Source organism: Falco biarmicus, chromosome 6 (assembly GCF_023638135.1).
Source record: "Falco biarmicus isolate bFalBia1 chromosome 6, bFalBia1.pri, whole genome shotgun sequence".
Taxonomy (NCBI): Eukaryota; Metazoa; Chordata; class Aves; order Falconiformes; family Falconidae; genus Falco; species Falco biarmicus.
Genome location: NC_079293.1, coordinates 2714159 through 2737541, shown reverse-complemented (window position 1 = coordinate 2737541; position 23383 = coordinate 2714159).

Sequence of the window (23383 nt, the reverse complement as noted above, 5' to 3'; positions counted from 1 at the left end):
TGCCCCAGGGTGTCTTTTTCTGCTGAATCCATTGCCAATAAAGGGATCCTGGGGAGATTAGCTCACATATAGATGTGTACACTATACACATCTGAAATTAGGTGAGGTAAATCCTATCTATGGACTTTTCTTGAAGTGGTAGCAAAAGAATTACCTGTCAAATTCAGGCTTACTGGGTTATTGTGGATGGGTAGTGTGCTACAGGTTATAGGTGAACTCAATGTCCTTCAAAAAGAGTATTGTAGTTTTTCTGAATTGACATTATACTGGTAAATTTTTTTTCTTCCCCCCCCCCCCCCCCATTTCTGTGTATTTTTTTTTTTTAAATAAATGGTCCTTTTAGTTATTTTTTCTATAAGGAATAACACATATTACATATGACTGGAATTATTTTCACAGTATCAAGTATGTAATATGTCAGTAATTCATGCTCTGTTGATAGAATGAATTTAAACAAATGAACTTGCCTCCTGTATCTTTTCCTGTTTTCATTGCAGGCTGCATAAATCGGCACTGAAATAGATGAGAAAACAACCTTTAGAGCAGCGCATGCTCTAAGGATTTTGTGTACAGAATAACAAATGTGAAAGTGTTTTAAAAGCAGGAGACAAGCTGATATTGGTAAGTCAATCTATATGATTTTTTTTTCTCCATGACAAACCCAAGCATTTAAGTAAGTTGAGGTCTGAGTGAAGAATGGTGTACATGCTCCCTTCAAATGCATAAATATCCACAAGTTTTGGCTAAATTAGAACAGTGGCATTAAAGCTCTTGTATGTGCCTTTTAACAGTAAATAAAATAAAAGATATTATAAGAAACTCGCTGAAAGGAAATGGAGAACCTGAGGAGACTGTTTACTTCAGAGGAACAAGAGATCATGAAATTTCTAGTGCATGTTGGCAGCTGGCACTACCTGCTGCAGCATGTGTAGTGTCCCCACGGCACTTCACGGGAAAGCTGTACAATTCGCATCATCAGGGGGCTACTACAGTCCCTGAGAAACTCTTCTTCCTTCCTTAAAAACATTTCTGTCTTTACCACAGACGGCACCATTAACTGTTTTGGCATGTATTCCAGGCCATAGACTGTGATCTGTGAAGTTTACTGGGCAGGAGTTAATGTTTATCTGAAAGCTGTATGAATCACATGAGGTTTTTAACATTTTACTTCTATAGCTGAGTGATTTCCACAGACGTTACCATAGTGCCATTTACCTAGGACAAAAAATAATGTATTTACAGTACATTTTTTGTTGTATAAATTGCCTTTTCTTCCAAGCTTAGATATTATGAAAATTAAGGACCTACTTTTCCCATGAAATGCATTTAAAGTTGGTGGGTAATCTGCCAATCAGCCTTCCTGATTTTAACTGATGGCTGCTCAAAAATTACTTTTGATGATCTGGTGGACTACCAGAAACCTACTCAACCATATCTTTTGAAGATTTTTTGAAGAACAAATTGAAGTGTGTTACTTTGTTTTGGTTTTAAGTACTTACTGTCTCATGCCACTCTTCTGATACACAGAGCAACTCTTGTAGCAACCTCAGAAAGCAGAACCTAACTTTAAGTGGTTTATGTTGTTGTTAGCATTTGGCAGTTCAGGTACTATAACATGTCAAAAACTGATTCATTCTGTTGGTACAGGAAGAAATGAAGCAAGTAGCAAATCTCTGAGGATCTTCACATCTTTATTTCCTTCATAGTTAAGGCCAATGATTGGTGACAGTTTTGTCAGCTTGTCACATAATGTCATTGGAGATTCCACATGGCTGTCTGACGGTAAATTTTCCCTTCCATTTGTTAGAAGGTACCAGCCAACACAAGCCTGAAGAGACATAATTTTCTTATGTGAGTTTGCAGTGAAAAATGGGTAAATGGAAACAGCCTTGCATGCTTTTTTCTTTTATTTTTAATACAAAAACACTTTTTAAAACTTTTGACTACCTAGCAATATTGAAATGAAGTTTTTGAACTAGAATCTGAACATAGAAGTGCAACTACTCTGCGAACACAGAATTCCTATTGCAGTGCTTTTAAAGCTTCACGGACAGAGTTCTTAAATTCCACACTCCCTCATGCTGTGATGTTTTCCTTGTTCCTTATGGGCAGGTCATTCTACATATTTCCCACAGAATTCCCACAAAGGACCTTTGACACATTCACGAAGTTACAGAAACATTTGGATGAGCCAGTCTACAAAAATGGATAAACATACTAAAACCTTAATGAGTAAAATAATATGAAAAAGCACCAAAAGAAAGTTGATTACCTTTATAAGACTGTCTTCAGTTTCCCCATTGAAATCTTTCCACAGTGCCCTGATGCTCACAAATTACACAGGATTTCACAAATTTCAGAAGCTTTTTTTTAAAAGTAAAAGTTGTTATGCTAATATATTACATATGAGAGCAAATAATAATATGTGGGATACTATTTCTACATTCTATCTGCATGGATCATACTGTTGTCCTGATGTAAATCTGTGGAGAACTGTGTTCTTTTAACCCACTTATTGCTGCCTTAGACAGCACCAAGTATGATCCATTAACCTGAACTGAGGTACAACAATCAAAGTTTTAGCCTTTGGCAAAAAAATGCTTAATGTTTCTTTTAATCAATATCCTTCTGTAGAGTATGTATTAGGATATAATGTTATTGGTTATAATCGTTGACCTCTCAAGCTTGTTATTTCTAATTTGGTTTCAGTAGACAATAATTTGTTAGGATTCCTTGCTTTGTATTCCCCCTGTGTCTTTAGGTGAAAATATGTTCTTACTTCCTTGCTAGCAGTTTAATATTTAGAAACAATCTTTTGGTTCAAAATCTAGAAATATTGAAAGCTCAGACTTTAGAAAGGAGGAAAGAAGGGATTTTTGTAAGATATAAATTTCAGTATCTGTATTTTTTTTATTTCCTCAGTTTATAAATTCATCTCCTTCCAGGTACAGAAAAGAATGAGACAACTGTTGATGGATTTTATTTTCCCTTTAATCAGGAAAGAAATAAACTTCAGTCAGAGAGCAATCTGCCTTTATGAACAGCAAAAATCTTATCATTTCTTTCTGCTTTGTAGATGAAGGATGTATGCTTTTGCATAGCTTTTCATATCTGTTGGTAAAATCATGGTTTCGTGAATTTGTGCACAGATAGGATGGTATTTGCTTTTATTCCAACAGGCTTACCCTATTTTAGTCAGGAGCTTTAATTTCTCCTGATATCTGACATGCTAGTCAGTGCCTTGATTTCAAGGATCCTATACTATGATTTATTCTTAATCTTTGCCTGATTTGTGTAATATAAGTAATGTGATGGAATGAGATTACAAGAAGATGTTGCTGTCACAGTAGTTTGAACCATTATGATTTATCATAACATTACTAATTAGATAATCAGACTCTTCAAAAGCATATGTCCCTAAGAAATTGCTGGAGAAATTTCTGGTAGAATATTATCACTATTTTATTGCACATGGATTAATTAAGAATTTTTTTTAATTCCTGCAGACATAACTAAATTAGTCATGACATTTAGTATTGTATTGTATCAATTTCTTGGGGTCATTGACACATGATCAGCAGTATAAAGGAGGAAGATTTTAATTTTTCAATATTTTTCTGCCAATAGATTGTTTTTTAAAAATCCACCCACTGCTTTACCCATCTGACAGGACATTCATCTATATACTGCTTTGTTCCTTTTTGTAACCAAAATGGGTGCTGTTATGTCCTTTCCAGTTCAGGAAATGACACTCTTGTCTGTTTGTTGCAGACAGCCAAGTAAGAACTACATGTCTGCATCTCATGATACAATTTAAGCTAAACAGTATGATATCAGAACAAGGTAAGGACTCAGTGCGCTGACTAAGTAACAGTGTAAAACACAATTCATTTGAGCACCCAGTAAAAGGACTTGGTGATTTAACCGTCTGCCATGAGGAACTTGGTGAAGAAGATTGCAACTGCCTGTGGTAAAGACTTGCCATAAGCAAATAAATCATGTAGGGTGACAGTCAGATCTGTGATGAAGAAAACAAGCCTCAAGGCAAAGCGATATTTTTGCTATGACTGATAATCATAATAAAAATTGCAGACTGTATCTGTCTAAATGCTACTTAGGCTGGGATTTGACTACCTAAAACTTGCCTAAGTAGCAGCTGGTATGGCAGCCTGCCTATGTGCTCCCTACTAATGTTATCCTTTCCTAAAATTGCTGCCTAAGGCTAAAGGGGTGAATAATTTCCTCTGGAAGCGCTTGTCTCTTTTTATTGGCTACGAAGACCTTAAGTTAGGTGGAATGATTCTCATGTCTTTAGGTGAAGACCCTAAAATTTCAGTCAGATACTGTGAAATTATACACCCTGGTAAGATGGTTTAGTGTCATCCTTAATTTCTGTGGCATGCTGTGGCATTCACTCAAACTACAGGGATTCTGATGTGTGAAAATGTCTAATAATAATGAATGGCGAAGCGAGAAAGTATATTTGCACTTGTACCATTCGCTCCTGTTGCTGTGCATTGGAGTGTAATTTGGTACATTGGACCAACACTCACCTTTTTCAAAGGAAGATGAGGTGTTACCTGTTTTTTGGGCCCATGATCAGGACACTCATTCTAGAATTTTAATGACCTAATTTCTATGTCCCCTACAGCCTCTGGACAAAGGTCAGACCCATGTTTTCCAGGCCCATGAAAGTCTTAACTAGACTTTCTGACTAGGGGCAGCAGTCTGAGGGGCCAGATATCACCTCTGTGGTCAATATTTGAATGGCATGCAAGGCTGATGTGTCAATGAGAATCTCTACTTGGTTATCAGGTGAGGCAGACATTCTCCTGTTGAGCGATTTTTCCAGTGCTCATGCATTTTACATTAAAGAAAATAAAATACACCAGCACCCTTCAAGTTTCTGTTTAACTCTCAGCTGAAATGTGAAAACTCAACTATGTAGATGGAATTTACTCTTTAGGAGCTATTTACTGCTGTGTTTCATGACAGCTGGCCTCTGATGTGAAAGTTTTGCAATTTTCCTTTTCAAATCACTCCCTATGCAGAATAAATATTCCTAGTGTAAAATAAATCCAATTAATTTTAACTCTAAGTTTATAATCAATTTTCCGTCATTGTTTATTAGACAACTTCTTCATTCTGCTCATTTGATAAATTGCACATTTTAGGAGGGAGAGCTGGGCCTTGTTGGGTCATTCAGGAACAGAAGAGTGCTGGTTGTCTTTTCTTACTTTTGTTTGATGCTATGAAATATTATGAATCATGTTTTGTTGTGCCACCTGGATATCCAGAAGTTCAATCTTAAAAATACTGTGACAAACTCATAAGCAAAAGGCTGTTAAAGAAACTAACAACACAGCATCTGAAGTAGTCAAAAGTTTGTTAACATTGCTTAAGGAATGGTTCCCATCAGAAGTACAGTTTTGTGTTTTTGTTATGATTCTTCTTTGTGAAATGTTGTGTGTTATTTTTCCCTCATCCATCTCTGACGTTATCCAGAGCAGAAAGAAGCAATTGTAAGGCCAAAATAGGCAGCTAACATTTTCCTGGCCACTGAATATATATGAATTCTGATTTATTATGACATTTAAGCATACAAACATTTATATATGCATACATATACCAGAGCTTAATGAAAAAATGTCCATGATTATTTTTGTAGGATTTAAAAATATAACTTCTAAATTTATTTAAAATAAAACATTTTGCTTGCCTTCTATGCCATTGAATAATAAGGACATTTCATGGATTTGAAAACTATTTCTAATATTATTTTTTAAAATTTATTTGAAAAGCTTAGCTTTCTTCTTTATTATTCTACCTTAGGATCTGTTTATCATCAATAAGCAATAAATCTTTGATCAAAGGAAGTTTCTGAAAAGCAAGGGAAAATATTTTGACAAAAAATAAAATTAACCAGAGACTTCCTAAGAAATGAATATTCAAAATGTTCTTTTGCAAGAGATACTACATTATAGCTACTTTTCCTATACTATGCATATTGATTAGAGAGCTATTGTGTTTCACCCTGATTAGTATTTCACTAATCTGGTGAAGTAGGGAATGAATAATAAGAATCTAATAAAATTATGGAAAATATGTTTGTGTAGAGTATGCCAATTGACAGAAATTATCCTTTGCAATGTAGTGAATACCTCATTAGTAACTCTTCAGAAGATTATGGACCTCTTAATGCTTACTTTGCTTTTATTTGGCTGCTGAGCTTTTTAATAGTCCAGAGACTCCATCACTAATTATTCCCTATCACCTGTCATCTGATATTCCGAGACCTGTCTTCATAGTGAACCCAGATAAGCTTTTTAGGTAGATTTTCTAAAAGGGTATACTTAAGAACAACTAGTGACTTTTTTGTTTTGTTTTGTTTGTCTTTTTAATAATTGATGGAAGCTTTGCCATTTTCTCTTTTGCTGTCTTCAAGTGTCAGAGATAGGTTTGAAAGGTCTTTCTCCCAGGATTTATTAAAATAAGCACATCTACTTACTTACCCTTTCCTGTGCTTTCTTTGATGGGTTTCTCTCCCAGTCTTCATTCTCTCTCTCATAATTCTTACTTCTCCACAATATGTGTCTTAGTATTTCCTCATGAGGCTTCCCCCATGAGGACACCAGAAATGGCACATGGTAAGCTTTTTATACACCAGGAGGCCTCTAGTACAACAACGTAGTTTATAAATACAGCGATGCTCCATGAAATTCAAAGTTTTTTTACCAATACATAAATAATGAATACATAATAAAAATATTACATATGTGTAAGGATATTACCTAGTCATCAGAAAGTAAGAGAAGAACAAAGAATACCAGGATATCTGTGGAATATGGAGCAAGGAGACTCACTCTTGATGGTGGAGGATCAGGTTATGGAACTTTAAACAAGTTAGAAGTTCATGGGCCCTAATGTGATGCAACGATGAGTGCAGAGAGAGCTAGCTGATGCCACTGTGAGGCCACTCTTGTTTTATCTTTGAAAGGTATTGGTGATCCAGAGATGTTCCTGAAAACTGTAGGAGAGCAAATGTCACTCCTGTCTTCAGGAAGGGCAAGAAGAAAGATCTGAGTAATTACAGGCTTCAGCCTCATTTCATTCCCTGCATATATAACGGAGCAGCTAATCCTGGAAAACATTTCCAGATATACAAAGGTGATCAGGAGTTGTCAGCATGAATTTATAAATAAGATATGCTTGACCAACTTGATAACCTTCTATAATGAGGTGACTAACAAGAAGATAGTAGTGAATGTTGCTTATCTTGACTTTAATAAAGTGTTTAACAGGGTCTCCCACAACATTCTCATAGGTAAATTGACAAATTATAGATTAGATAAGTGAGCAGCAAAGTGGCTTGAAAACTGGTTGAACAAGTGGGCCCAGAGGGTTGTGATCAGTAGTGCAAAATCCATTTAAAGGCAGACCACAGGTGGTCCAGTAATGTTCAGCATTCTTATTAATGAACTGAAGGATGCGACAGAGCATACCTTCAGCAAATTTGCAGATGTTACACAGCTGGGAGGGGTGGTTGATACACCAGAGAGATGCGCTGCCATTTAGAAAGACCTGGACATGCTGTAGAACCGGTCAAAAGAGAAATGTCATGAAGTTCAGCAAAGTCCTGCCCCTGGTGAGGAATAACCCCATGCACCAATAACTAAGTGGAGCCAACTGGCTGGAAAGCAACTTCGGCAAAAAAGACCTGGGGGTCCTGGTGGACAACAACTTTAACATGGCCCAGCAGTGTGCCCCCATGGCAAAGAACACAAACGTTATCCTGGGCTGCATAAGAGTGGGCATTGCCAGCAGGTCATGGGGAGTGATGCTTCCCCTCTGCTCAGCACTGGTGAGATACATCTGGAGTGCTGGGTCCTGTCCCTCATGTAGACACTGTCATAGTGTGTTTTCCTACTTTTTAAAAAATATCATAAATTCATAGGATTTTAAGCACCATCAGATATCTCACAATCTTTCATTTCTAGTCTTCTTATTTTTTCTAATTGTTTTATTTATTTATTTTAAGTTCTTATCGCTTTACTCCATTAATCTATAAAATCCCATCTACCCTTGGAATTTATACCCTTCAGCTATGTATAGATTTTCAATGCATTAAGTTTCTGTGGTTACTGAGCAAAGCTACCTAATACTAAGGATGACTGGGTTTTTTTTTAATGACCTTTATTTCATACCAGCAAATTGTTCCTTCACTAGAAGTTTTTAAATACCTAAGTATCTGGTTGTGCCCATTTATCAGTTTAATCAAATAAATTACAGGTAAAAACTCTACTTGCAGGATTATGGACAGAAATACCAAAAATCTACTAAGTTGTTGAACTTATAAAGTTATCCCACGCATCTGACAATATAGATCAAGAACCTCCAAAACATTAAATTCTGTGCATGGGTCAGTGATATACAACAGATGGTGCAAGAAAAACTGCACATTTGTTTTCCTAATTTCAGGTTTAAAGTATGTCAAGTGTGAATAAAGCATCAAATACCATGGACTGAAACATTTTCAGTGAATATCTCAAAAGCGCCAACTTCTAATAATTATTTCTAGAGTTAAGCTATATTTATTATGTCTCACTCTCTTTCTCTTTTTCTCCATTCACAAATAGCCAAATCAACTTTGGACTATGTTGGCATAAAACCAAAGCAAGAATAAAAAACAAAGTTGCCTTGAAAGACAATTACCAAGGAGGGGCAGTGGGAGATGAACAGCAAGTGCCACAGATAAACCTCAGGCTGGATCCGTGAACACTGGAGAAGTTACTGGATTTACATCTGGCTCTAAACATCTGTTACTGAGTGCAGTTTGATACCTAGTCCCGTTTGTAGGCAGGTTATTTAACTGATTAAGTCAAAATATTGATTAACATCCTGACATTCAGGATTAGAGTGGGCCATCCCGTCCTGCTCACTATTTTTGAAGCTGTACTCTACAGCAGAAGTCTGAGAAATAACTTGGAAAACAGTCCATGCAGCTTTAAACCTGAATATTTGGCAAATACATGTAGGCATTCTTCTCTATGAAGGGACTGCCCACATAATGTACCAGCTAAACTTTAACTTCACTCAATTTACAGAGCCTTGAATCCTGGCCCAAAATACCTTTCTTTCCAAAAGTGACAATTTTTTGGTCCATCTCAATTTTTACAAACAAGGGGTGAAATCTCTGAAGTAGGTGTTCTATACCCTTCTTAGCCTTAGGGGGGATGATACTTGTGTCAAGGACACCTAGATGAGCAGGAAACCACATGGTACCCTGGACAGGTGTAATTTCCTAAAGCTGAGTGTCTCTCAGAAGTCAGTACCAAGAGCTCTGAGTGCAGCAAGGAGTGCATAAGAAAGCATGTCCTCAAATGAAGGAGAATAGGAATAGGGAGTTTAGGACTGCCCTGTTTTCCAGGGCTCCTTCCCTGTTTTTGCCCCTCGCTGCCTGAGGTGAGATGTTTGAGTGGCAAGGCTGAAAGCTGAAGACATCCCCTTCTCAGATGTATCCCCATGACTACAATCAGACACTTGTTTCCCTGTTGCTTTCTCAGACTAATGAATTTTGCATTGCTGGCTACACAGCAGCTCAGCCTCAGGAGAAGGAACAATAAGTGCCTCACTTGGATTATTCATGACATGGTGGTTAGGTGCCTCTTGAGGGTGATAGAAGAGGTGGATTGAGCCCCCTGTAAGACGATCAGGGTGTGAATGCAAAACTCTCATTTCCTTAGTGAGCACTCAACCCACTAGGCTATTAAGCGCAAGAAAGTGTCACCTTTACCAGATATCTTTCTCAGCAGAGGGCTAAAACACTCCAGATCCTGAGTAGATGGAAGCACCTAACATTTTCTATTAATTTTCTACACTCAGTGAAAAGATAGACACTTAAAATAGCAGTGGATTGCCCTCTCTTTGTCTTCAGAGGCATGCTGTCTCTCCGCTATGGCAGGTAGACTAACTCATCAGCCCCCTTCCAGAGCCAAACATGGGTTTGTGCATCAATATCTAAATTAAGCACCTAAATGAAGGGCACAAGATTATATCCAGGGAAATTAAACCTTTTCAGAGACACCTACTATGTGAGGAGAGTGACATTTGAACTCTTTTTGCCAGAAATTCTCTGTGGAGTACTTCAGCATCACTTTTGACCCTGACCAATACTGATTTGTTCAAACTTATTTTGCATGGGTCTTGCTAGCTCAGGCATCCCAACGCCATACCCCATTGGACGAAAAGCCTGAGAATAGCATTTGTCAACTTGATACCAGGAGCTAAGCATCTAAATCCATACTTACGTACGCAAGAAGTAATGAGTTATTCAGAGGCAAAGGGCAAGCAGAGTCCCTGTCAACTTAATGAATATTTGGGGTACAAATGACCTCCGAAAATCAGGCCATTTATTTTAGCACCTAAAAATAGATTCAGATGTTTAATTTTACATATTCAGGTTGGAAAATTTTGGCTAGAGAGTAAATTAATTGCCTAAGGTCACACAGCAAGTCAATGTATAATGAGAAAGTAATAATGAGTGAGGAAAAAAAGGTATTTTTAATCTCTGTGGATTTATTGAATCCCAAAACTCTTTTCATGAAACTAAAAGTCTTCTTGAATATATCTCTGTAGGGTTTTTTATTAGTTGTAGCTTAACGTTCTTATTTAAAATGCATATTTTAAAATGAAAACAATATTTTTCTCTATGTTTAACCCTGTTTGGTGGTATCTTCTTGTTGCTATGAAAACAAAAGGTTCAGTCAAATCTTCAACAGCAGATATTTTGTTGCATAGGTAGTTAATGAATGAGATATTTGATTACAAAGGGATAAGTAACCTCTCTGTAGCCTGCAATTAACATTTAACTTGATACGGCCAATAAGCCAAATGAAGGGAGAGTAAACTGAATAAAAAGGATTTTTCTCTCATTAGGGGTTCATCGCACACATATGCTAGCAAAGCACACTGGTGTTATTAGTGATTTTGTTTGCAGATTTGTATAAAGCTAAGTTTTCATCTGGTCAAAAAGAAATAAAAGAACCCATTTGTCCTCTAGAGAAAAAACAATATTTTAAACTATTCAGATTTCTAGTGTGTGAAGATAATTTATAAGGATCAAGTGTGTTATTAGGCAATAGTGATATCTCAGGAAGTTAGTCACTCGGTTCCTGTTAAAATCCTGTGAGACTGGAGTGCCTAATTCCCTCACATGCTTTCTAGTTTTAATGAGTTCTTGCTTACACAGAGACACAGTGAATGGTATCTGCTATATCCTTTTCATGCAAATATAAGATAAACCCTTTGCAATATACTCTGATTCTAAATATATAAAATATCTGTCAAAGTCAGCTGTACTATGCCTTTTTCCCAGTGCACAGAACTTCTCAAAGCTGTTTTTTCATAAACATAGAAATAAAGTGAGAACGGTTCCCACGTTAAGGTTTGAGGCTTAGGAAATACAGGTTGAATTTCTTCCCTTGCTGCCAGATTCCTGCATTACCTTGGCCGTATCATTTATATCATGGCATTAAAGACCACACACTTTCCTTAGCTGAAAGAGAAATTTGAATTTACAAGATTAACGTTTTCTTGGTTTTAAGGTTGATTTTTCCTGCTGTGAACACAGTTTAAGAGAAAACGAAAACAAATGAAAGCCCAGACTGCTAGTTTCATGAAACCCTATCTGACAGTATAGGGCAAATAAAGAATCATATTTGTCATAATTTTTTATTTAGGATTCTGTACATATACTTTTTTTTTAGCTCATTTCTCTCATACTTTTTTTTTCTCTCTATATTTCCTCACCAAATCACTCTTTTCAAAATATCTTCTTCCTCGTTGCAGGACTCCCCAGGGTGGACTGTCATATTGGAAAGTGATTTGAGTCACACTGTGGTAAGGTAGCAGTTTTATATATTAAGCCTTCCATGCAAAGGATATACAAATAGTCAATACTAATCATTGTCTAAACTTTTAAACACTGTATATACTGAAGGGGAAGTACAAGAACTATCACTTTTATCTTTCAAGCCCACCATAACTGCACTTTTCCTCAAGACCGTGATTCCATAGAAAGAATGCAATGCTTGGCTAAGACTCTCAGTCTTAATCAGTGAATAGTCATAAACGTACTGACCACTGGCACTGCTTCATTCAGGCGTGTGAACCGATCATGGACTCGTGCTGGCTCTCTTTGCAGGAAAACATCTCAGCAACCCAGAGGAAAATGACGGTTTCCTTTGCTCATACAAGATGGTTGCTTTGTTCATAAGCTGAATTTTCTCGTTGTAACTGAATGTTCCACACTGGTTTTACTGCACTTTTATCTGTGAAAGACATGGCTTGTATCAGGGCTTGTGAAAATAAGTATGTGCCCGAATTAGGTATCACCTCTCTGCTGTTCTTTGTGATGAGCCATACTTGTCCTGCCTATCACTCCAAGACATAAGCATTTGTTTAAGCCACATCAGCCTATTTGCTTAAATGAAACTGACAGCAACGTTTTCAGGAGGGTTAATGAAATGGATTTTTGCTATGGTTAATGGATATGTTTTAAAATGAAAATCTGCTGCCTTACTGTAGAAAGGTAAAAGGACTGGCATTGGGTAATGATGCTCAGTTTGTGGGGCCGATGTGTGGTTTCACTGGACCTGCTGAAGGTATCCTGCGGTTTCTGAACTGGAGAAATAATTGACTCCTAATGATTCAGCCAGAGTATGAGATACAGACTATTACCATTATGGTTATGAACATTATTTCTTGCTCACAGCTTTAAATGTGAGCCATCATTTGTTGAAAGGAACACAGAAATCCTGTGCTTTTCTCTATTCCCATCTTCTATTTTTATTTTTTTTTTTTATGCTTAAGCATTAAAATAGTTTTAATTCTCAGATTTTGAAACTTGTCTTCAGCTTTGTGTTGTGACTGTCCGTGGGGGACTAAGCCCAAGGCTGGATATAAACCTTCAAGAGAAAAGTACACCCAGCTGTGGAACTTGGTGTTAGTACTGTTTTCAGACCTTCGTGGTATACAAAAGAAGGATCTAACAGGTAATGTAAGGACAGGCTTCTTCAGCAGAGCCAATAGCTGAGTTGCGTTGGTCTATGTTGCTGTGTTTGTGGCACGAATTTGTCCCACAGGGAAACACAGACATGAAAATGGATTCATTTTGCATAAAACCTAGAAAAATTACATAGGATGATTTTTTGCTATATTCTTAAAACCAATATAAGATCAGGACATAGATTTATAATCTATTTATAGTAGTAGTTAATGTTAAGAGAATGTGTGATTACATTATATTACAATATAATTTTAACAATATATTTTGTGACTTAAATTTTAACAAAATATAAACAAGCGTAAAGAGAAAACTGCATCACAGTGTGAAGCATCTTTTATGTCATCATCAGTGAGAGATTTTACCTTTATTGGTCTGATTATTTTCATATAAAATTTGTGCTGTTTAGCTACAAAAGAATAAAAAAGAATGGTTGTTGAGGTTTTTTTTCTGCTTGCTACCACTGCAAACTAAACCCAGACTATGAAAGTGAAGCTACAAGGTTGGTTTTTTTCTTGTTCTTACCTCCGCCCTGACAGTAAATATTCTGAAGGGCAAAAGCAGTCTTAAATTACAGTATTGGCTTTCTTCTATTTTATGAATTCTACTTTGGGTTTCTAGTGTAAGTCTGTGCCTTCAATGGGGCTACACAGATGTATGTATCGAGGAGCACAATTTGTACACTCAGACTGAGGAGTGAACCTGCCACAGAAATTTAATGCTGTGGATTGATGTGTTAAAAAAAAAAAAAAAAAAAAAATTCCCTTTCTCAGAGCTGTCTGCTTCTGTAGGACTGTCACCGGTAAAAAGTAAAAGCTAGTCTATGTCAGTAAATGGATATTATACTGAATACTCACAGGAAGAGTCAGTGTGCTGAATAAAATAGGAGCATTTTTAGTTGGAGACATTAGAGTTTTAGTTTAGGCTTTCAGCTCTACATGGGTCAATAGCAGTAATTAGTTCTATTCCATTACATTCTTATACTGTTTTGCTCATCATAATACCTGAGCGCATAATATAAGTACTGCGTGGTGGAATGTAACAAACATTGTGCTGTTGTGTTTTATTTCCTTCTGCCTTCACCTGTGCAGTTAAGATTACTGCATGCGTTGAACATCTCATTGTTACCTTTGTTTTAAACCATATTACTATGAAAGGTATGCATAAACACATTAAGTAAGATGCAATTTTAATTAGACAAGACAGGGTGAGCAAGCATACTTTATACTCAGTGAGAACATAGCGGGGATATAATTAATTACCCACAGTTTCTGTGAATGTTCACAGTTTCAAGCTAGCTTTCAAAAAACTTTGCTTCCCCTTCAGGTGCATTTCACCTTCCTTGGGTCTGTACCAGAAAGACAGTTCTCAGCTACTGTCTCCATACTAGAGCTCAGTTAATCTTCTAGCCAGACTGGTTCCAGGTCATTGAGTGCCTGAGAAAGATATGGTCTGTGACACTGACCGTGACTGAAACCAGAGGCAGCTTTAGGCACTGAGGCAATCAGGGGTAAATGCAAGCAAATGGAGTTTGCCCACATTCATTGTCAGAAATAAAGACTTCACCCACTTCTTGCTGCCTTGCCTGAAAGACAAAGCAAACCGGTGAAATTACCCTGTTTCACCACAGGCTTTAGCCTTATTCTACTGGGCAAAAGCCAGATGCCTCAGTGGAAAACAAATGACAGCTTCACTGATAAAATTACAAATAAGAAAATTACTGCTTGACACACCCTGCAGCTCCCTTTACCTCTCTGTATCTTTCTTTTTTCCTCTGCAACCGGCAGCAGCACCAGAGGCTAGTAAGACACTGTGTTTTGCAAAGATCACTGCAAGCTGGCTGCTTCTCCAGCAAAGTGGAGTATGCTGCAGGCATGCCTGGCTGAGTGGTACATGCTCCAGAATCTACCCAGGTTACATTCTGAGGTGACAATGGCTCTGCTGTGGTTGAGTTAAAGAGGGAACTGGACTGAGCTAAAGCATTTCAAATTACATAGGGTTTTTTACTATTGAGTCCTGACAACACATCGAAAACCTTAACTGTGAGGTCACTTTGAAATTAATTAAAGGTTTATTGTTTACCTGAGACTTCAGTATCTCTAAATGTTAAGTGTTTGCTCTTTGTTTAGGGCATCGCCAGTATCCCCGTCACTACACGCTGTGCAATGCCCTCCTCACATTCATGAAAGGATTTGCTTTACTGTTTTAAGTAAGTTTCTATAGTTTCTTCCTTTATTGTTCCAATATTACCTTCTAGAGCTTCTATATTAATCTGTATAGAGAAACCAACGTTCTTCACTGTAATTGCAGACATCATGAAAACAATATGGAATTTGTATGAAATCATCCCACTCACACTCATAAATAATGTGATTCTTATGTACATATGTAACCAAAGGCATAATTTCTCTTTGTATTTTTGTATCCATAATTTGCCAACAAAACTTGCCTGCAAAGGCTGACACAATATTGTGCTTTTTACTTTTCTTGGTATTTATGTGTATACCAGTATAACGTTGCTGAGCTGTAAAGTAATCTGACTATAAGGTAATTTCTTATTATTTTCTTAAGCAGCAATGGTACACTTAAAATACACAAATAAAACAGTAGTTAGCTCAAGGAGCTCAGAATATTTGAAATAAGTAAAAAAGTAATCGTTTAAAAATTAAATTTCATAGTGACATGGCAAGGGCAAATACTTGCCATGATTTAAGGTTTGTCATCTGTAGAAAAGGACTGAGTTGCCCATATTTATTTTAGAATGCAGAAGGTAAGAGCATAAGTACTAACATACGTAAGTACAAAACACATTAGAAGGAAGAGCATATAAAGAACATTGTTGGAGGGAAAGCATTAAGGGCCATGGCTGGAGTGAAATGGAACTCAGGCTATTCTAAATTAGCCATCATACACTTGATGACTGCAGATTTTGAAGTGGAAGAAGCTGATCACTACTAGAGATCATTGGGAAGAGAAATACATCATTCCCTTGCTGTGTAATCTCATCTACATTATTACACCTAAAATACAGAAGCTTACTGATGATGCATATACTGTGTTATTGAAACATATCCACCAAAATAAACACTGAGAGGCTTTAAAAAACTCAAAAAACAAAAAAAACACCAAAAAAAGGATTAGTATAGAGTTTATATGGCTTATGCTTTACCTGAATATATTTTTTCCTTTTTCTCTTAATTTACATAACCCAGTCTCTTTTGTAACCGATTGCCACAAGATGAGGAGGAAGCAAGCAGATAAGTTGGAGAATCCAAAGATTCTGTTCCAACAATTCATGCCTGGATGTTCAGGCACCTCAAATCCATCTGTAGGTGTTCAGGACAATATCAGTTTCTCTAGGAACTCTGCTATCAACTCATCAAAACCAAGATGGCTCAGGTATTGCTGTGCAAGGGCAGTTAGGAGTTGACTGAGACCTTTGTGAGCCTCTAAGGGTCTGCGTTTCAAATATTTGTCCAGCTGGGTCTCACGTGGGAGTTTTGTGACAACACGCTCTCTTATGTGAGCTCTCATACTTTCTGGTTCAACCAACTTGGAAAACAAACACAGAAATAGTTATTCAGACAGCTAATCCATTGGTTTCTCTCAATATATTTAGCTCTTGTCTTCATGACCTCCTGGAGCTGATGCAAAAACTTTTAGCTCTGTTTAAATGTTTTCAGGAATGGAAGTATTACATATTTCTGAGAAGAGTAAAGATACATGCTCATCTTCCTTAACGTCAGTGAGCCTATCCAGATTTGCTGCCATGCAGTAGTGAAGCATGCTGCTCTCATGGAATGCTAAAAGGTATTTGACAGGCTGCAGGTGAGTTAAGCACATAATTTTTATACACTTTCTAAATCCAATTTTAATATTGTATCTTTTGATTATTAAAAGGTAAAAATCCTTTCATATTAGCTTTTGTATCACATGAGCAAAATAAATAAGGAAAAAACAATGAATGAGATATGAAGCAACATGTTCACACTAAAGGCATTACATTTATTTGATATTATTCAATATTTATACTATTTGATAACAGCCATTTCCTCCATAGGAATATGAATAAGGAGACCAATGATAACAGCCACTGCAAAACAGGAGAGGGCTTTCAGTACAGTTTATAAATCATATTGTGCTGTTTGGAGAGCCCTAAAGATACTATATTGAAAGCCTATAATGCATTAGAAGCCTTTCAGTTTTATACATTTAGTGTTTCTTCTTGGTCTGCTCTGATGTGGAAAATAGAGAGCACAAACTTACACATTTTGAGTGCTTCTAGACTGTGATTCTGCTGCTAAAGGTGCAATTTTAATGTTTTATTTGCAATACAGGACAAGTATGTTCAATGAAAATCAGTAAACTAAGAAACATTCATTAAGCCACTGTGTGTTTTGGTAGAAGCACACCCAGTGTTCAAAAAATATGGTTCTGTCTTGTTGGTTAGGGATGTCACATTTCTTGTTTCCTGGATCTTTGTATGTTTTACCCCAGCAAACATATGAAAATAAAAGGAAGACATGAGAAAAAGCAAACTGAAGTGACTCAATACAGGGAAAAATAATACAGAAAACCAGAACTAACAAAGAAAGTTTACTTCATACTGAATTTGTGCCATTTTAAGTTTTAGTTTTTTAACCCATAGTATTGGTCTCTTCAAAGGAGTAAAATACTTTATCTTCTTGACAGAACAAATTGAGTGGAAAATTACATAAACCCCTCAGCAGATGTTCTTTCCCACATTGTTTGGGAATTTATCCCCATTACACAGTCCTTCTAAGGTCCATGCCAAGCTGAATGGGGACATTAGTAAACTTGAAGATACATTTAGGTGAGCAATATGTAAATATTTTATTACCATCTCCTTATTTTCCAGTGCTAGTCAACTTCACCATTGTCTTCTAATACGTTTCTATCAATAATTTCTCTGTGTAGGTGCTAGACATATTATATCTCCATTGCAAATCCAATAAATGAGAACCTGGGTTTTTTCACTGAAGTAAAAGCCAAAGTCCAGACCTCTATAAATTCAGTTTGCTATAATGAATGGGTCTTGGAGTCAAAGCTGTCAGGCAACAAACAACAGGAAAAAATAAACCAATTCCAGTTCCTGCCGCCTGCAACATATCTATAGCTGCCTAGCATACTAATTTCTGTAAATCAGATGGCATCTTCAAAATTATAATGCACACCAGCGAGTTAAGCATCTGTATAACAATAAGATTTGTCATCCATCATTCAGTGAACAGCATAAGGCAACTTACTGTAATCTAGTGCCAAGTGACATCTATCTAGATTGTCTGCCTGTCCATCTGACTTTAAACTCTGTTGCAATCTTTGATCTATTCATTTTTTAAATTTATTTATTTATTTTAATTCTTATTTTTAATATTCTGGTAAAGCATCCATGAGGTTTGTGGACGAAAACAATGGCACATGCTATAACAATGCACAATGAAAATCTATTCAATAAATAATCATTATGCCTGTTTATTTATCAGCAAATGTAAAGAGTTTCACCAATGAAAGTCCCAGCAGGACAGCAAGGGAGATTTACAGCCCAAGCCCAAGAAGATACATTTGCAGCTAAGAACTGCACGAAGAGATGCATAGGAATCTGGGGACCAATCAACAATCCCATGCTCTGGGGCACATCCACGAAGAAATTAGAGACTACCTGCAGAGAAAAATGCCTCAGCTGTTCTCCTTGTGCTTCCCTGCCCCTAAAAATACATCGTGAATTGGGACAGCGGAAAAAGAAGAGACTGAATTGCAACAAGAGATGAACAGTAGTGGAAGTTTTCTCCACTGGGATTAATTAATCTTCCTTGGCCTAGGAAGATTGGCATAAAGCAGATTCATTGGATCTAAGAATTGGACAGAGCCTGATGTTTTTAAATAGAAGCAGTAATTTACACAGGAGAATAGTCAGGAGAAATGTGAATTCCTTCTACAACAGATAAATGCTGTTTGTGATGCTTCCAGTAACAGACCTAAATGTTGGAAATGAAACATTACTGCACTGATTGGTGACTACTCTGAAATGATTCCTGGAATACTTTCTGATGAGGTGAGATTACCAGCAACATTGGTGCAAAAAAACAATAACATCACTACACAAAAAGGACATTTTCCATAGTATCAGTATTAAACAGGGAAGAAGAAATAAATTTCCATTTAATCAATTGTAAGTAAAAATAGCTATCATTATCTTAATCTGATATGATTAGATATCTGTATAACAGAAGATATATACTATGTTAAGAGGGATAGCAAAAGGAAATAAATAAATCATTATGCTCAGAGTTCTCAGACTTCACTGTGGTTATTGGTCTAAGTTTTGCCATAATAACTGTAAGGGTCATTATTCTTTAGTAAGGCCTAGTTTAATGGAGCTGTGTTAATAAAGGTCTGTTATTCACACAGTCCTTGCAAAGAGTTAGTCCATCAGTGTGGATTTGAGATAAGAGCATCCCATTTTCCTTTCCCTTTCCCTCAGCCACTCAGGCCCTGAAGACCACAGGTCTCTCTGTTGCTCTGACTCCAGCAGGAGGCCAGTTGCCTCCCTGAGGAACACTGCTGGGAGACTGACCAAATTAAAATGGGTCACATGAATGCAATCCAATCATTTTTAGTAGTCATATACTCAAAACAATATGCCAGTCTGGAGGTCCCAGATTGTTATCAAAACAGGCCTCTAACTTAAGACCAAAAGGGTCTAAAAGAATCAGGAGGAAATGGTAAACTTTTGCTACAATCTTCCCTACTTGTAAAGAAGTCAAAAACTTCTGTTTGAAAAACTATGGTAGAATTTTACTGACCTCTCACATGCATCTTAATTAACAGAATAGCAACTGTTGACAGATAAATTCAGATGGCACAGCTCTCTTTTCATTAGTAGAAATTAGTTTATTATTTTATGGCATTTATATGGGACAAGTACAAGGTGTAAAATTTTCAACATCCAAGTCCTGAGTTCAAAAGTGACCCAGGCTCAGATATATAAAAGCATTTGTGATATTTTTTCACTTTGGTTGGCAAAATCTAGGTAACTTAATTGCTAAATCCTTTCCTATTTGTGAAGTCAGGTTGGATCCACAAAAGCACTTGTGCTGAAGACTACTGCTCCTTTAGCTTTCCTAAGGCAGCTGTTTGTCTTCCTCATTCCAGGCTGAACAGCCAATTGAGTTTGATACCAGGGTCAGCATAAAACATATGGAAAGGCTTAGACTCTTGGGAGACAATGAAGAGCGTGCCAAGAGATGCCTGCAGTAACAGATAGGAGATGTCACAGGAACAATATGTCATACATCCTGGTATGCTAAGGCGTGCAAAAGGTAGCACAATTCTTTAGCCAGCTTTCATTGTTCTAAGCCATTTCTGGAAGTCTTCCAGTGACTGTTAAATATAAGAAGATACGCTTACTGATGATTCCCTGATCCCTAGAGCAGTGACCCAGACACTGGGCTATATAGACATGCTGCAGCCTTTGTCTGGCCCAGGGAGAACATTTTCTTAAAGAGTGGATTGTTTCTCCAACGGTAATTTAAAGGTTACTGATTAAGAATTTCAGATACCAGTTTAGTGGTCTAAGTAGGGAATTAGGTTGGATTTCCACACTGAAATAATTTTATGAACTTAACTCACAGTACCTTACTGAATTTTTTGAAATACAGGGCATAAGTTCTGTAAGGAGAATTTATATGTTTCTACCCTATGTCATGTTTTTCAGTTTGGCCATGAAAAGAATGAGATAAAGTCCAAGAATCTTATGACAAAAGGAAAAGAAGTATTTGACTTTGGCCTGAAGTCTTCATCCCTGCTGCAACACAGAATTTCTGTTGGCAAAGATGAAAAAAAAAGGAAACAAAATTCTGAGCCCAGATTACACTAAATAAAATGTGTACAGGTTAATTTTGACTAAACATTATACAATTCCTGAAATAAAAGTAATGAAAATAATAATTACCTATATTTTATGTATAAGACACTCAAATGGTAGAACTGAGCTCTACTGTCTTCCAAAGAGATGCTAGTTTTCACCACCTGTATCTGAATGTTTGATCTTTCATTCTTCCCCCCTCCCCGCCCTTACTTCTTTTTTTTTTTTTTTTTTTAACTAGTCTATCCAAAAGATAGAGGGAGCATTGACTGTAATGTGGAAATACTCATAGTGGATAAGGTTTTCAAAACACCTAAGAGCCATTTTAAATACATTTAGATCTCTATAGAGCCTAAATCTGGAAAAGCCAAAATTCTTTGAAAACGGAGTCCAGGTCATAAAAGTGTGTTTTGAGAACTTTACTTAGTCTACTCGCTGTATGTTCTTTACCTGTTCTGTAGGAAGCAGTCTTTTTTTTTTGTGGGGTTTTCTTTTTTGTTTTTCATTGTTTTGTTTGGTTTTGGTTTTTGCCCACTTTAATATTCAGCATCCCTGAGGCTAGAAGATTATATGTAAACAATGTTAATAGCATAATTTCTCTCCATATTTCCAACATAACCTGTCAATAAATCAGGTTTAAATAAAACCCAGTCCGGTAAGATAAGACAATGTTTGTGATGTCCCCAGCTGCATTTTGGGTATTTATTATTATTTTATTATAAAATGTATGTAGCGTTGAAGCATTGGAAATTAGTTTTCATAGATAAAAAGAAACAAAAATTCTGGGACAAATTCATAGTTCAATAAACTTTTATATAGCGTTGATCGAGATAACAACTCAAACTCAGTGGTATTATTTTTTCAGATATGGTCCAGGTGGTGCACATCCCTGGATGGCTTTGGTTTTACCTACCATGAATACTACATGAACTCTCTACCTTATCTGCTTCCGTATGGTAGCACCCTTAAAAACATCTCTGGACAGCTAATTGGTTGAACCCACTCTAGGTCTCTCTGCAATAAAAAGCAATAGCATCCTGTGGGACATTTGTCTCAGTTGCAATTGTGAGATTTTGTCCAGGCACTGAAAGAGGAATCGAAACATTCCTGGTCAGTACACTGGCTGGCTGTCTAGCAACCCCTAGAGCTACTGGAACATGTAGAGTTTTGGAGCTCATGCTGAGGCCCCACATAGTTTAATCCTTCATCTGATAGCCACATCTGTAAGTATCTTTGCTCTCTGCACCCAAAACAGTAACCTTGGGCTGTTTTTCTGAAACCTTGAAAGAGAAACCTGCTTTTTTAGTCTGTATTCAGCTGTGGGAGTGGGAACTCCAAAGTTACAAATCTGAACATACCATTAATTTATTTTATGGTCTTCAGTAAAGTATTTAACTCGCCTTTCTTAGACATCTGTCTCTTTGGGAGATATTTTTTAGCTGACCGGTTCATTGCAGAGAAGAATATGTTTTATTATGTCAATCAACTCTGATGGCTGAGCTGCTGGAAGGATAACTGCAATCCACTTGCTGTGTCCTGCACAGTAACATCTTTGATCACTACTGCTAGATACAAAAATGTACACTACAGAACTGCTGCGATAGCCTTGCTAGTGTGGTGGTCAGGAGTAGGATATGCTGAATAGATATTGGTGGCGAATATCTGAGATAAACAACCTGTGCAGTTGATACCACTGTATAATAGCTCTTTCAGGACACAGTTCATGATATCCTGAAGTAGGTGTCTGAAACAGAGAAGACAAACTACACCTCTGTCGAGTCTGCAGGGAGTCCAGGCTGATTAGTTTAAATGATCATGTCTCTATTGTAGCTTCATAGAGATAGCAGAGAGGAGTCACACTTAAAGGAATGCCTGCACAGGAGTAGTTATGTCATCTCTAATGTAATACGGTCATGCAGAGTGATCTTCTGTTTATAAAATGTTACCTAGCATAGAGATTTTACCTGGAAACTGCATTTTTACACCCCACTTGTTCTTGTTATAACTATCCTAATAAACATTGTAGTGATTTTTGGCCGTTTCTTTGCAAGATGCAAGCAAAAAGGGTATTTTGAAAATAAAGAGCAGCACTTTTATTGAGTTTCAAAATAAGCATATTCTTAGAGTCAGGGTAGACAAGAGTACATTGACATGCCAAAAAGAGAACATGTTTCTTAGGTTTATAAAGTTAGCAATTACTTTTTGAACTATGACTAAATATAATAATAACAACAACAACAACAACAAAATCTGAAGGCAGAAAATAAAATCAGTGAATAACTATCTACCAGTCATGTCACTCTAGGATCTAGTTAGCTGACATACAACTACTCATTTTGCCCATAAATAGTTGGGCATGCCACTTTGCCCAAACCTGTTAAAATATACTTTGACTACTACTAGCTCTTTCTACTTCCACAATTTTACAAGATTTT